The sequence below is a fragment of the Zootermopsis nevadensis genome, unplaced genomic scaffold, assembly GCF_977971745.1.
Source record: "Zootermopsis nevadensis isolate Lab colony 2312 unplaced genomic scaffold, Znev_1.0 Znev_ptg000009l, whole genome shotgun sequence".
Classification (NCBI taxonomy): Eukaryota; Metazoa; Arthropoda; class Insecta; order Blattodea; family Termopsidae; genus Zootermopsis; species Zootermopsis nevadensis.
In genome coordinates, this window is record NW_028259141.1 from 1,900,040 (window position 1) to 1,913,100 (window position 13,061).

A 13,061-nucleotide genomic window follows, 5' to 3' on the forward strand; every position below is an offset into this window, starting at 1 on the left:
AGTAGAAATTCTAGAAGTATTTAAACTCGTAAACGTGACGTCATTGTCAGGCCAGGCGACCACAAGAGTTTGTGTTTGTTCGAAATATCTTTCACTAATCGATCTGAGACATTTTACCAAGTAAAGATTACGTGACGTAGATGGATTAACATTTGACAATAATCCTAATAAATACGCCAGCAATACGAATATGTTGTAATGAAACATCTTAACTGAGAATTTTAGGTTATGTTACGTATTTTTAACAGACGTAAGAACACATTTCTCCGGTCTAAGTACAACTGCTCTGCGCGCTGTTGTTAAACTCAGTAAAGTAACAGGACGGATGACGAAACATTGATTGAAGAAAGTTTGTTTTTTTGTTATAACACTCGATGAAATGTTTATATTAAACGTGTGTTTGAGTCCTTGTGCTTATATTGCGAGTTATGGATCAATCGTTTGTAACATAACGATGTGTTTAGTAGTGACTGTGGACAGCCGGTGCTGATATATTTAAAATAAACTGTAACGTACCATATTCCACATACGAGGTGCGATCGCAAAGTTTCAGACTGTGTCAATAGAGGGCGAACCGGATGTAGTACGAGCTTCTGCCGCTAGGGGGTGCGGCCTACATTCATAGTGAATCAGTGTGCCAGCCGGCATCATGGAATTAGCATTTGTTTCTTAGTTACGGGCGTTTTGGTAGTGCATTACACCGACCCTCCTGCGATTTCGGAATGGCGTGTGCATCAAATTTTGCCAAAGACTCGCCAAAACGGCTACGGAAACCTATGAAATGCTAAAGCAAGCATTTGGGGAGTCCGCAATGGGTCGTGCACAAACTTTTGTGTGGCATTCACGTTTTAAAAATGGCCGAACCTCTGTCGATGATGACGAGCGTTCTGGACGACCATCTTCGAGCACAACGCCCGAAAATGTTACGAAGATCGACGTCGTACCATCAACGACTTGTGCGACATTGTTGGGATAGGCTATGGGACCTGTCAGCTGATTCTAAAGGAAGAACTCCACATGCGACGCCAAGGCTCCTGTCTGAGGACCAGAAGCAGAATCGACTTGACTTCTCGTTTGTCAGGAGCTCAAAGATCTTGCAAGAACCGACCCCAACTTCCTTTCTAAGCTCCGTGTGACTTCTTTCTCTTCCCAAAGATGAAAATTCAGCTAAAGGGAAGGAGATTTGAGACGATAGAAGAGATTCAGGCAGAATCGCAGATGGTGCTTGACAGGCTGACAAATAAAGATTTCCAGGGATGCTTCCAGGCTTGGCAGCGGCGCTGGGATCGTTGTGTTCACTCCCAGGGGAACTACTTCGAGGGTGATGGATGAATTTAATACCTGAGATAAGTGTACGGGTCTTTATAGGCGCAGTCTTGAAACTTTCCGATCACACCTCGTAGAGCCTCATTACTCAGCTCCTACCTTTAAAACGTTCTTTCGATACAAGACGTCGTTTAATAAAACATAAAGTGACATCCCTCATATCATATGAATTCATTCCTCAAGCCGAGAAGAGGCACTTTCATTAACTTTGTCCGTGAATCCACTCCGCCTTTCTGATTACAGTTTTCCGTGACCATAAACAATAAACGTTTCCTCGTCTCCAAGCAAGTGGGATTTCTTATTACATCAGGCTAAAGTAGTTCTAATTTACTAGATTAAATTAATTTACAGAAGTCCGGGCCCCTAAGTCAAACATGTGACAGGTACCTGTTCTAATAGTCAATATAATTTTTCATATGTTTATAAAATAATACGTAAATTTATAACAGACCAAGATTCAACCAACGGATATTAGAAAAATATAAAATTCACTATCAACCAGTGGACCATCGTAACTCATAAAACACAAATATTGCAATAGCAACCAAATCCCCCTCCAAAAGAACACGCTTTAATAAATATATAAAATTCCTACCTGTCTAAGATCGATAGTTAATTGTAAAAATTCCACAGTTTTCAAATTACAAATTAATTGCTAATTTTTATAAAAAAATTTACTATCACATATAATATCAACAATATTTAAATTCTAAAACACAAAAATCGATCAAGATATTAGAATATATGTGTGAGTTAATTATTAATTAATTTATTATTAAAATTAATTAACGAGTGTTAATTATTTAATATTATATATGTGTATAGTTTTAATTGTTTGTTATTGACGTAAATACGTCTCTACGGAAGGGTCATTCGGCAAAAGACAGCGTTACGAAGATGTGTAAGATCCACACCAACAATGGACCGACAATGGTCACCTGTTATATGAACACCTGCGACTACAACAATGCAAGAAAACGATTTCGAATTTCTAACCCACGCCTGCAACAATCTTGGCTGAGCTTACCGTAAGGGTCATTTTTCATTTATTATACATGCATTATAATAGCCTGAATGAACCTTATTGCACTCCGTTCGTTTGCCTGAGAAACTGATTGTTGCGTCATCTGTTTACTTGCCATTGTTGCGTTAGTATATATCGCCGTCAACAATCCGCCTTCGTCATTGTGGAAAGAGCTCTGCTGTGAATCGCTTGTAGAAAAAGTGCGTCGTAGAGAAGATAATTTTGTGCTGTCAAAAAACTCTTAGAATATGGCAAGTATTTATCTTACATAAGAATTATTAAGAAATCGGTGATAATCGATTTTAGTTTCGATTAGATCGATCATTGCCGGTGGACGTCGTGGTCTCTTACGATTGGACAAAGTTTGAGGTTAGGGATTCCTATTTATTATTAATGTTCATCACATTCAATATTTTTGTGAACTCGTGTAAGAGAATTAGGCTCGTCTCCTTCTGACGTAAACACTCGTACGTCTACACGGACGGATCATTCGGCAAATCGGCGTTAGTTACGAAGATTTGTAAGATCCTATGAAGGAATTGTCGTGTGGACAAAGAACGACCTTGGAAAACGGGGATTCAGTTGCGTTGGTTACTTCAATAAGTTGATTGAGGTAATTAAATTTGTCCTTCAGATGAAAAAGTTTACTCTGTTTGGTAAATATCGAGTCGTTTATTACTTCAAGGGATTTGAGTTCGAACACAGAGGCAGTCCACGGGCACACATCTTGATATGTTTGGGGAACAAATTTAGGAATCAGGCAGATTTGTTATAAACAATTTAAATAAATATAATTTAAATAAAGAGACGTATTTACGTCAGATTCCACTGACAATTATTCATTTCAAATTAGAAATTCGAGCGGCTGAATAGATCTTGTCTGTGATAAACAAACGACATAATAATTTATAGTAGCTTATAGTTACTCAGCTGGTCAAGATCCTGAGTCTTAATGCACAATAACGTCTTTATAAAAGGCCGAGTCTTGAAGCAGCCAAATCTTGAGAACGCCGTTTCATAAAACTTTATACCCACTTTAATATTATCCTCTGGTCTAAGTTAATTTTTTTCCAAGTCCATATAAATTCGTGTATACATTTGCCATGTTTGTGCTTACATTCCACTCACGGCAGACATTTTAAGAACAGTGAATATTAATAGAGACACTTTTTTAATCTTACAGATAACGTTTACATATATCGAAGACCAGAGGCCGGTCTGGATGAAATGGTTGGCTGGTGGGAGTTTTGCAGCTCTGGTGTTTATTGCAGTAATTTTATTGGTCACGGCGCTCAGAAGGAAATTCAAAAAATCATCAAAATCCATGTAAGTATATTTGAATATGGCTCAAAAAGCCATTAAAAATTTATTACGTTTTATGATAAAAAGAATTGTCTTTTTCTATGTCATATTTGCTATTCGTTATTATTCCATAATTTTCGCGAGTCGAATTATTAACGAATTTTGAAAACATTTTCCTGCTTTGTGAATGTGATCTCTGTCTCTGACAAAGTTTTTCTGCTCTCATTTCTTACAGAATAAAGCCGCCTTCCACAGAAAAATGTGATAGATCATTTAGCCCGGAATGTACAGATTCCTCGACCGATGAATCCGTCTCGATCTGCAAACCTCTCAGACGGAGTCCAAGATTAATACACCTCACCAGATGCACTGCTTGTACGACCTCATCGCCATCACCATCGTCATCAAAATCATTGTTAACCGAGAAGTCATCATCAACGCTTAAAGTTTCGAAAATACCTCGTAGACGACAATCAAATTTAAGAAGGGAATTTCATGACACCAAATTCTTGAAAGGAGAGCCAAATGTCAGGGGCCCAGTAAGGGCCAAGAAGGCACCTGCCACGTTGATCTTACGGAGCCCAAAGAGTTAGAAGGTCTCACCAGCTAAGCGACTGTTGCGGTGAACGCGCTCGCGTATTGGACTGAGGCCCAGTTCAAGCCACTACAGCGTCCAGCACATCGGGAGTGAGTGAGGCTGAGATATCGCGAGCTCCACTGGCACTTGGTGAAGTTTTAATTTTATCAAATTTCTTCAAAATGAAATTCAATAAAGATCTGTTGTATGGACACATGTGATTTTGATTAATGACCGAGGTAATGGAAGAATGGTTTTATTTTAAGTATTGCCTTTCGTATTTTGGAGGAGTTCCATAAGCCCGTATTGGACTTAATTTTGTATCCAAAAATTGTTGTTTTAAAAATGTTTGTAAATGTATTTGATAGCGAGCGAAAGCCGTTAAGTCTTTTAATTACAGATTATAACCCCTTTAAAAATATTACATGTTCCAGTCTTTGTCAAGACAGTAGATCGCCTGTTCCAAGAATTGTTTAAATTGAAAATTTTCAAAATTTTCGAAAAACCAAAATATGCTGAAACTTGTCTGAAAATGGCAGAGAATCTAGAGATTCAGATGTACTTTGTCTGTCGAGCGCGGTGTTTGCCTGACACGGTCTGCGACGTGCCGAATCTGAAAAGCCAGAGTGTTTCACTCACCACGTAAGGCAGGCAGTAGCTCGGTGAGATAGACGCCGTGTCCGGCAGGGATTAGATGTGGCGTTCACCGAGACTGGAATGCTTCTATTGAGAACTTAGAAAAAAATTTCAAAATTTACGAAAAATCAAAAAATGCTGGAAATTGTCTGAAAAGCGCACAAAACGAAATTATTTTGAAAATTTAAAAAAAATTGAAATTTTTCAAACATTTTTGGTTTTTTTCGCTTTTTGAAAATTTCCAGCATTTTACGATTTTTTGAAAATTTTTCAAAATTCCACCACCTAATGCCTTGCAGAACCGGTGTGTTTCGGACTCTTTCTGATGTACTGTGTCTCTGACGAATGCAATCTGTGCATGACTCGGACTCTTTTCGCACCGATCTCTGTATAACACGGCAGGTGCGGCAGACAACATGTGATGCAGTGTCTACAGAAACCAGAGTCTTGCAGAGGCCGATTGGTGCAAACACCGAGGCGGACAGCAGCTGGGTGAGATTGAGGCCGAGTCCGGCAGATACAGAATGTGGCATTCACCGAGATTGGAATGCATCTCTTGAGACCTTTGAAGAAAATTTTAAAAAAATCACGAAAAATAAAAAAACGCTGGAAATTGTCTGAAATTCGCAGAAAATAATTTCTGAAAATTTTAAAAAAATTTTGAATTTGAAATTTTTTAAAACATTTTTGTTTTGTGCGCTTTTTGGACAATTTCCAGCATTTTTTAATTTTTTGAAATTTTTAAAATTTTCAAAATTCCACCACCTGATGCCTTACAGAACCTGTCTGTGCCGGACTGTTTCTGATGTACTGTGCTTCTGACGAATGCGGTCTGTGCCTGACTCGGGCTCTTCACGGACCGGTCTATGTATGACACGGGTCTGACGTGCTGTCTCTTAGAATCCCAGGTGCGCGCAGACAACACGTGTGGCACACACGGACCTGCAGAGACAAAGAGTCTTGTAGAGGCCGGTTGGTGGAAACAACGAGGCAGGCAGGAGCTGGGTGAGATTAAGGCCGAATCCGGCAGATACGGAATGTGGCATTCACCGTGACTGGAATGCATCTCCTGAGGAGACCTTTGAAAACAAATTTCAAAATTTTTGAAAAATTAATAAACGCTGGAAATTGTCTGAAAAACGCACAAATCTAAAAAATTGTATTTTTTTTGAAGTTAAAATATTTCAAGTTTTTTTGGTTTTCTGTGCTTTTCGGACAATTTCCAGCGTTTTTTGGTTTTTCGAAAATTTTGAAAATTTTGAAGATATTTTCAACACTCTCACCAAGAGATGCATGCCAACCTCGGCGAATGCCTCACCCTGTCTCTGCCGGACTCGGCCTCGATCCTTTCCAATTGCTGACTGCCTCGGTTTCTGCACAACCGGCCTATGCAGAGCTCGATGTGTGGCCGACCGTATCCCTGCACGTCTCGGTATCTGACTTGCATCCCGCACCTCGGCTTATAGAAGACGGCAGTCAGCAATTCTAAAGGATCGAGGCCGAGTCTGGCAGAGACCGTGTGAGGCACAGACCGCGTTCGTCAGAGACACAGTATATCAGACACAGTCCGTTGGCTATCTGTCCTGCATGGCATCAGGTGGGGTGGAATTTGAAAGAAATTTTGAAATTATTTCAAAATTTTGGAAAAATCAAAAACACTGGAAATTGTCCAAAAAGCGCAAAAAACCAAAATTTTTTGAAAAATTTCACTTTCAATTTTTTTTTCAAAATCTTCAAAAATATTTCAAAAATTTCAAACTTTTTGGTTGTGTGTGCTTTTCAGACAATTTCAGCACTTTATGATTTTTCGAAAATTTTGAAAATTTTCAAACTTTATTCCAAATTTCTCCCCGTCTGATGCCTTGCAGAAACGGTCTCTGTCTGAGAGTTTCAGATATAATGTGTCTGTCGAACGCGGTCTGTGCCTGACACGGTCTGTGACGTGCCGCCTCTGAAAAGCCCGCGTGCGGCACTCACCTCGAAAGGGGATTATTTTTGGGATTTATTCTGCTGATAGGATAATGGAATAAAACGAATTGGTCCTTCTTAAGGCTCATCTCGCCGAGCTGCCCCAGGCTGTCCTCAGGCAACTCAAGGCATCGATCATCGAGGAGAGAAGAAGACGGGAGGCCGTGACAACCGCCGCGGCCAAAGGGGAGACTCGAGCCACCGCCGGCAAGAGAAAAGCCAACGAATTTTACCTGTCCAACTCGGGCGGTTCAGTGGAACCCGCCTCTAGGCCCCGGGCCACTGTCCGGGGCCGGGTCTCCGCCTCTGCCGGTACCGGTAAAAGTTCTCCGATCTGATGGCCCAGTGGTTAAACCAACCTCCAGCACCACGGGCGAACAAGTCACTTCCGGTGGCCGGCAACTCAGCTATGCTGAAGTGAGCGCGGCGTACACCGGGGTAGTGACCGGTCGACCGGGTAAAAGGGTGGATACCTCGGCACCGCTCCCCACTAAAGCTGGGGACTCGAAAGATGGTAAAGGAGCTAGAGACCAGAAGGCGTCCCGCAGACCTCCCGGGGCTGAAACCGCCGAGCGGGACAGACAAGCCCCCGGCCAAGGGACCCGCTACCTCGACGGAGGAGACACTTAGGCGCAGGACTCCCCGGGCTTCCGGTGACCTCTCCGGGCCTCTGACTGGCATGCCCTCGGACACCGATGGTACCCACGCCCAAGTGGATAAACCGGCTCCTGGGGAGCGCCGGAACAAAACCCCGGTGTTCGTCCCCGGGATGAAGAACATTCGCGGCTTCCTGTAGAGGATTCACGCGGGACCGTGGCCCAGATGAAGGGAGACCTCGTGACTCTGGAGCCCGATATCGCCGACGGATTCCGGGCCACCGTCAGGGACCTGCGATCCCTCGGAGAAGGCGAGGGTGTGCGTTATCACACATTCTTCCACCCCGAGGATCGAGGCGTGCGCCTGATAATCAAAAACTCGTGCGTGCGCATGCCCGAGGCCGAGATCCGCTTGGAGCTGGCCGCCGTGCAGGGTTAATGCAACTCCGATCAAGGCGGCGGGTCATGGCCCAGGGCAGGGGCCGTCCCCTCACGCCGCACTTTATAGCGTCGGTCGCACGGGGCCCCGAAGGTGCGAGCTCAGACCGAGGTCTGCCGACTACGGGTCGAGGTGGGGACTGCAAACGGCGTTACGAAGATTTGTAAGATCCACACCAACAATGGACCGACAATGGTCACCTGTTATATGAACACCTGCGACTACAACAATGCAAGAAAAGGATTTCGAATTTCTAACACACGCCTGCAACAATCTTGGCTGAGCTTACCGTAAGGGTCATTTTTCATTTATTATACATGCATTATAATAGCCTGAATGAACCTTATTGCACTCCGTTCGTTTGACTGAGAAACTGATTGTTGCGTCATCTGTTTACTCGGCATTGTTGTATTACATTATCGCCGTCAACAATCCGCTTTCGTCATTGTGGAAAGAGCTCTGCTGTGAATCAGCTGTGGAAAAAGTGCGTCGTGGAGAAGATAATTTTGTGCTGTCAAAAACCTCTTAGAATATGGCAAGTATTTATCTTACATAAGAATTATTAAGAAATCGGCGATACTCGATTTTAGTTTCGATTAGATCGATCATTGCCGGTGGACGTCGTGGTCTCTTACGATTGGACAAAGTTTGAGGTTAGGGATTCCTAATTATCATTGTCGTTGGTCACATTCAATGTTTTCGTGAACTCGTGTAAGAGAATTAGGCTCGTCTCTTCCTGACGTAAACACTCGTACGTCTACACGGACGGATCTTTCGGCAAATCGGCGTTAGTTACGAAGATTTGTAAGATCCTATGAAGGAATTGTCGTGTGGACAAAGAACGACCTTGGAAAACGGGGATTCAGTTGCGTTGGTTACTTCAATAAGTTGATTGAGGTAATTAAATTTGTCCTTCAGATGAAAAAGTTTACTCCGTTTGGTAAATATCGCGTCGTGGATTACTTCAAGGGATTTGAGTTCGAACACAGAGGCAGTCCACGTGCACACATCTTGATATGTTTGGGGAACAAACTTAGGAATCAGGCAGATTTGTTATAAACAATTTAAATAAATATAATTTAAATAAAGAGATGTATTTACGTCAGATTCCACTGACAATTTTTCATTTCAAATTAGAAATTCGAGCGGCTGAATAGATCTTGTCTGTGATAAACAAAACACATAATAATTTATAGAAGCTTATAGTTACTCAGCTGGTCAAGATCCTGAGTCTTAATGCACAATAACGTCTTTATAAAAGGCCGAGTCTTGAAGCAGCCAAATCTTGACAACGCCGTTTCATAAAACTTTATACCCACTTTAATATTATCCTCTGGTCTAAGTTAATTTTTTTCTAAGTCCATATAAATTCGTGTATACATTTGATATGTTTGTGCTTACATTCCACTCACGGCAGACATTTTAAGAACAGTGAACATTAATAGAGCCACTTTTTTAATCTTACAGAAAACGTTTACATATATCGAATACAAGAGGCCAGTCTGGATGAAATGGTTGGCTGGTGGGAGTTTTGCAGCTCTGGTGTTTATTGCAGTAATTTTATTGGTCACGGCGCTCAGAAGAAAATTCAAAAAACCATCAAAATCTATGTAAGTATATTTGAATATGGCTCAAAAAGCCATTAAAAATTTATTACGTTTTATGATAAAAAGAATTGTCTTTTTCTATGTCATATTTGCTATTCGTTATAATTCCATAATTTTCGCAGGTCGAATTATTAACGAATTTTGAAAACATTTTCCTGCTTTGTGAATGTGATCTCTGTCTCTGACAAAGTTTTTCTGCTCTCATTTCTTACAGAATATCGCCGCCTTCCACAGAAAAATGTGATAGATCATTTAGCCCGGAATGTACAGATTCCTCGACCGATGAATCCGTCTCGATCTGCAAACCTCTCAGACGGAGTCCAAGATTAATACACCCCACCAGATGCACTGCTTGTACGACCTCATCGCCATCACCATCGTCATCAAAATCATTGTTAACCGAGAAGTCATCATCAACGCTTAAAATTTCGAAAATACCTCGTAGACGACAATCAAATTTAAGAAGGGAATTTCATGACACCAAATTCTTGAAAGGAGAACCAAATGTCAGGGGCCCAGTAAGGGCCAAGGAGGCACCTGCCACGTTGATCTTCGGGAGCCCAAAGAGTTAGAAGGTCTCACCAGCTAAGCGACTGTTGTGGTGAACGCGCTCGCGTATTGTACTGAGGCCCAGTTCAAGCCACTACAGCGTCCAGCACATCGGGAGTGAGTGAGGCTGAGATATCGCGAGCTCCACTGGCACTTGGTGAATTTTTAATGTTATCAAATTTCTTCAAAATGAAATTCAATAAAGATCTGTTGTATGGACACATGTGATTTTGATTAGTGACCGAGGTAATGGAAGAATGGTTTTATTTTAAGCATTGCCTTTCGTATTTTGGAGGAGTTACATAAGCCCGTATTGGACTTAATTTTGTATCCAAAAATTGTTGTTTTAAAAATGTTTGTAAATGTATTTGATAGCGAGCGAAAGCCGTTAAGTCTTTTAATTACAGATTATAACTCCCTTAAAAATATTACATGTTCCAGTCTTTGTCAAGACAGTAGATCGCCCGTTCCGAGAATTGTTTAAATTGAAAATTTTGTTGTTTTTTAAGCTTTTTAGACAATTTCCAGCATTTTTTGATTTTTGAAAATTTTGAAATTTTTCAAAATTCCACCACGTGATGCCTTGCAGAACCGTTCTGTCCCGGACTGTTTCTGATGTACTGTGATTCTGACGAATGCGGTCTGTGCCTGACTCGTGCTCTTCACGGACCGGTCTATGTATGACACGGGTCTGACGTGCTGTCTCTTAGAATCACAGGTGCGCGCAGACAACACGTGTGGCAGACACGGACCTGCAGAGACCAGTCCGGCAGAGGCCGTTTGGTGCAAACACCGAGGCAGACAGCAGCTGGGTGAGATTGAGGCCTTGTCCGGCAGATACAGAATGTGGCATTCACCGAGACTGGAACGCATCTCTTGAGGAGTCTTTTGAAGAAAATTTTCAAAATTTACGAAAAATCAAAAAACGCTGGAAATTGTCTGAAAAGCGCACAACATCGAAAATTTTTGAAAAATTTTTGAATGTGAAATTTTGCAAAAACATTTGTGCGCTTTTTGGACAATTTGCAGCATTTTTGATTTTTTTAATATTTTGATAATTTTAAAAATTCCCTCACGTGATGCCTTGAAGAACCGGTCTGTGTTGGACTGTTCCTGATGTACTGTCTCTCTGACGAATGCGGTCTGTGCATGACTTCGTGTCTGCACTGACTGGTCTCAGTATGACGCGGCTCTGACGTGCCGCCTCTAAACAGCTCTGGTGCGGCAGACAACAAGCAAGGCAGAAACCGAGTTTTTGCAGAGGTCGGTTGTTGCCGACACCGAGGCATTTAGCAACCGTGTGAGATAGAGGCCGAGTCTGATAGAGAGGTCGAGGCATTCACCGAAGCTGGCATGCGTCTCTTGGGGAGAGTTTTGAAAAAAAGTTGAAAATATTCAAAAGTTTCGAAAAATAAAAAAATGCCGGAAATTGTCCAAAATGCCTGAAAAGCGCACAAAACCGAAATTTTGTGAAATATTATAAAAATTTGGAAAGTGGATTTTTTTAAAAAAAAAATTGTTTTGTGCGCTTTTTGGGTAATTTCTAACATATTTTGATTTTTCGAAAATTTTCAATTTTTTTTCAAAATTTCTTCAAAGTTCTCCCCATCTGATACCTTGCAGAACCGGTCTCTGTCAGAGAGATTCTGATGTACTGTCTGTCAAACACGGTGTGTGCGCCTGACACGGAAGCTGACGTGCCGTCTCCGAAAACCTCGCGTGCCGCCGTCACCACTTAATGGAGAGACCGAGATGGGAAGAGACACGGTCAGTCACACACCGAGTCTCGCAGAGGCCGGTTGTTGCAGTCACCGAGGCTGTCAGCAACCGTGTGAGATAGAGGCCGTGTCCGGAAAAGACAGAGTGAGGCATTCACCGATGCTGGCATGCATCTCTTGGGGAGAGTTTGGAAAGTAAGTTGAAAATTTTCGAAAATGAAAAAAAATGTTGGAATTTGTCTGAAAAGCGCAGAAACCCTACCTTTTTTAAATATTTCAAAAAAATTTAAATTTGGAATTTTCCAAAAAAAAAAATTGTGCGCTTTTTAGACAATTTCAAGCATTTTTCGATTTTTCGAAAATTTTCAATTTTTTTCCAAATTTCTTCCAAAGTTCTCCCCATCAGATGCCTTGCAGAACAGGTCTCTGTCACAGAGATTCAGATGTACCGTGTCTGACGAACGCGTCGAGGGAGCGGGTCCCGACTAGGAGCTTGTCTGTCACGCTCGGCGGTTTCAGCGCAGCGGGATGAGCGGGGAGAGGTCTGCGGGACGACTTCACGTCTCTCGCTCCTTTAACCTCCTTCGAGGCCCCAGCTTTATTGGGGAGCGGTTCCGAGGAATCCAACCCTTTAACCGTTCGCCCGGCCACTACCCCGGTGTACGCCGCGCTGACCTCAGCGTAGCTGAGTTGCCGGCCACCGGAAGTGACTTGTTCGCCCGTGTTGCTGGAGGTTGGTTTAACGATTGTAGAAAGAATGAACAGCAGTGATACCATAACCCCAAAAAACGAAGATGCAATGAAGTTCGTTGGCTAATGCAATTCCTAATTCATTTCCGAATAATAATCTTATTTCTACCCCACACACCAAATAAAATTAAAAGTATAATAACTTTTCTCAAGTCAAAAAATTCATGTGGCTATGATGGAATTTCATCTAAAGTACTTAAATCTTGTGTAGATTATATAAATATTCCATTAAGTTATCTCTGTAATCATTCAATGGCTGTAGGAATGTTTCCTGAAAGACTTAAATATTCAAAAGTAAAACCACTATATAAAAAGGATGAAAAATCCTGCATCTCAAACTACAGACCTATTTCACTGCTGACAACATTTTCTAAAAATTTTGAGAAACTTATATGCAAGACAGTAAATAATTTATTAAACTCAAACATCTTTGTAGAGGAACAATTTGGATTTAGAAAAAAATCTCTCAACAGAAAAGGCTTGTAAATTTCTATAATATAATTAAACAGTGTTTACACATTAGCCTATATATATATGGAAACATTTAAACACATTACCATTGAGTCCTA

General features: G+C 41.5%; 2 long non-coding RNA genes across 2 annotated transcripts; both read left to right on the forward strand.

Annotated features, from left to right (window-relative positions):
* The first annotated feature begins 2,500 nt into the window (after positions 1-2,500).
* On the forward strand, positions 2,501-4,441 carry LOC147874311 (uncharacterized). Its single transcript, XR_015534328.1, has 3 exons — positions 2,501-2,601; positions 3,534-3,676; positions 3,888-4,441. It is a non-coding gene; the product is annotated as an uncharacterized LOC147874311 (long non-coding RNA).
* A 3,858-nt stretch (positions 4,442-8,299) lies between these two features.
* On the forward strand, positions 8,300-10,452 carry LOC110834198 (uncharacterized). Its single transcript, XR_015534327.1, has 3 exons — positions 8,300-8,403; positions 9,336-9,478; positions 9,690-10,452. It is a non-coding gene; the product is annotated as an uncharacterized LOC110834198 (long non-coding RNA).
* Positions 10,453-13,061: the final 2,609 nt, after the last annotated feature.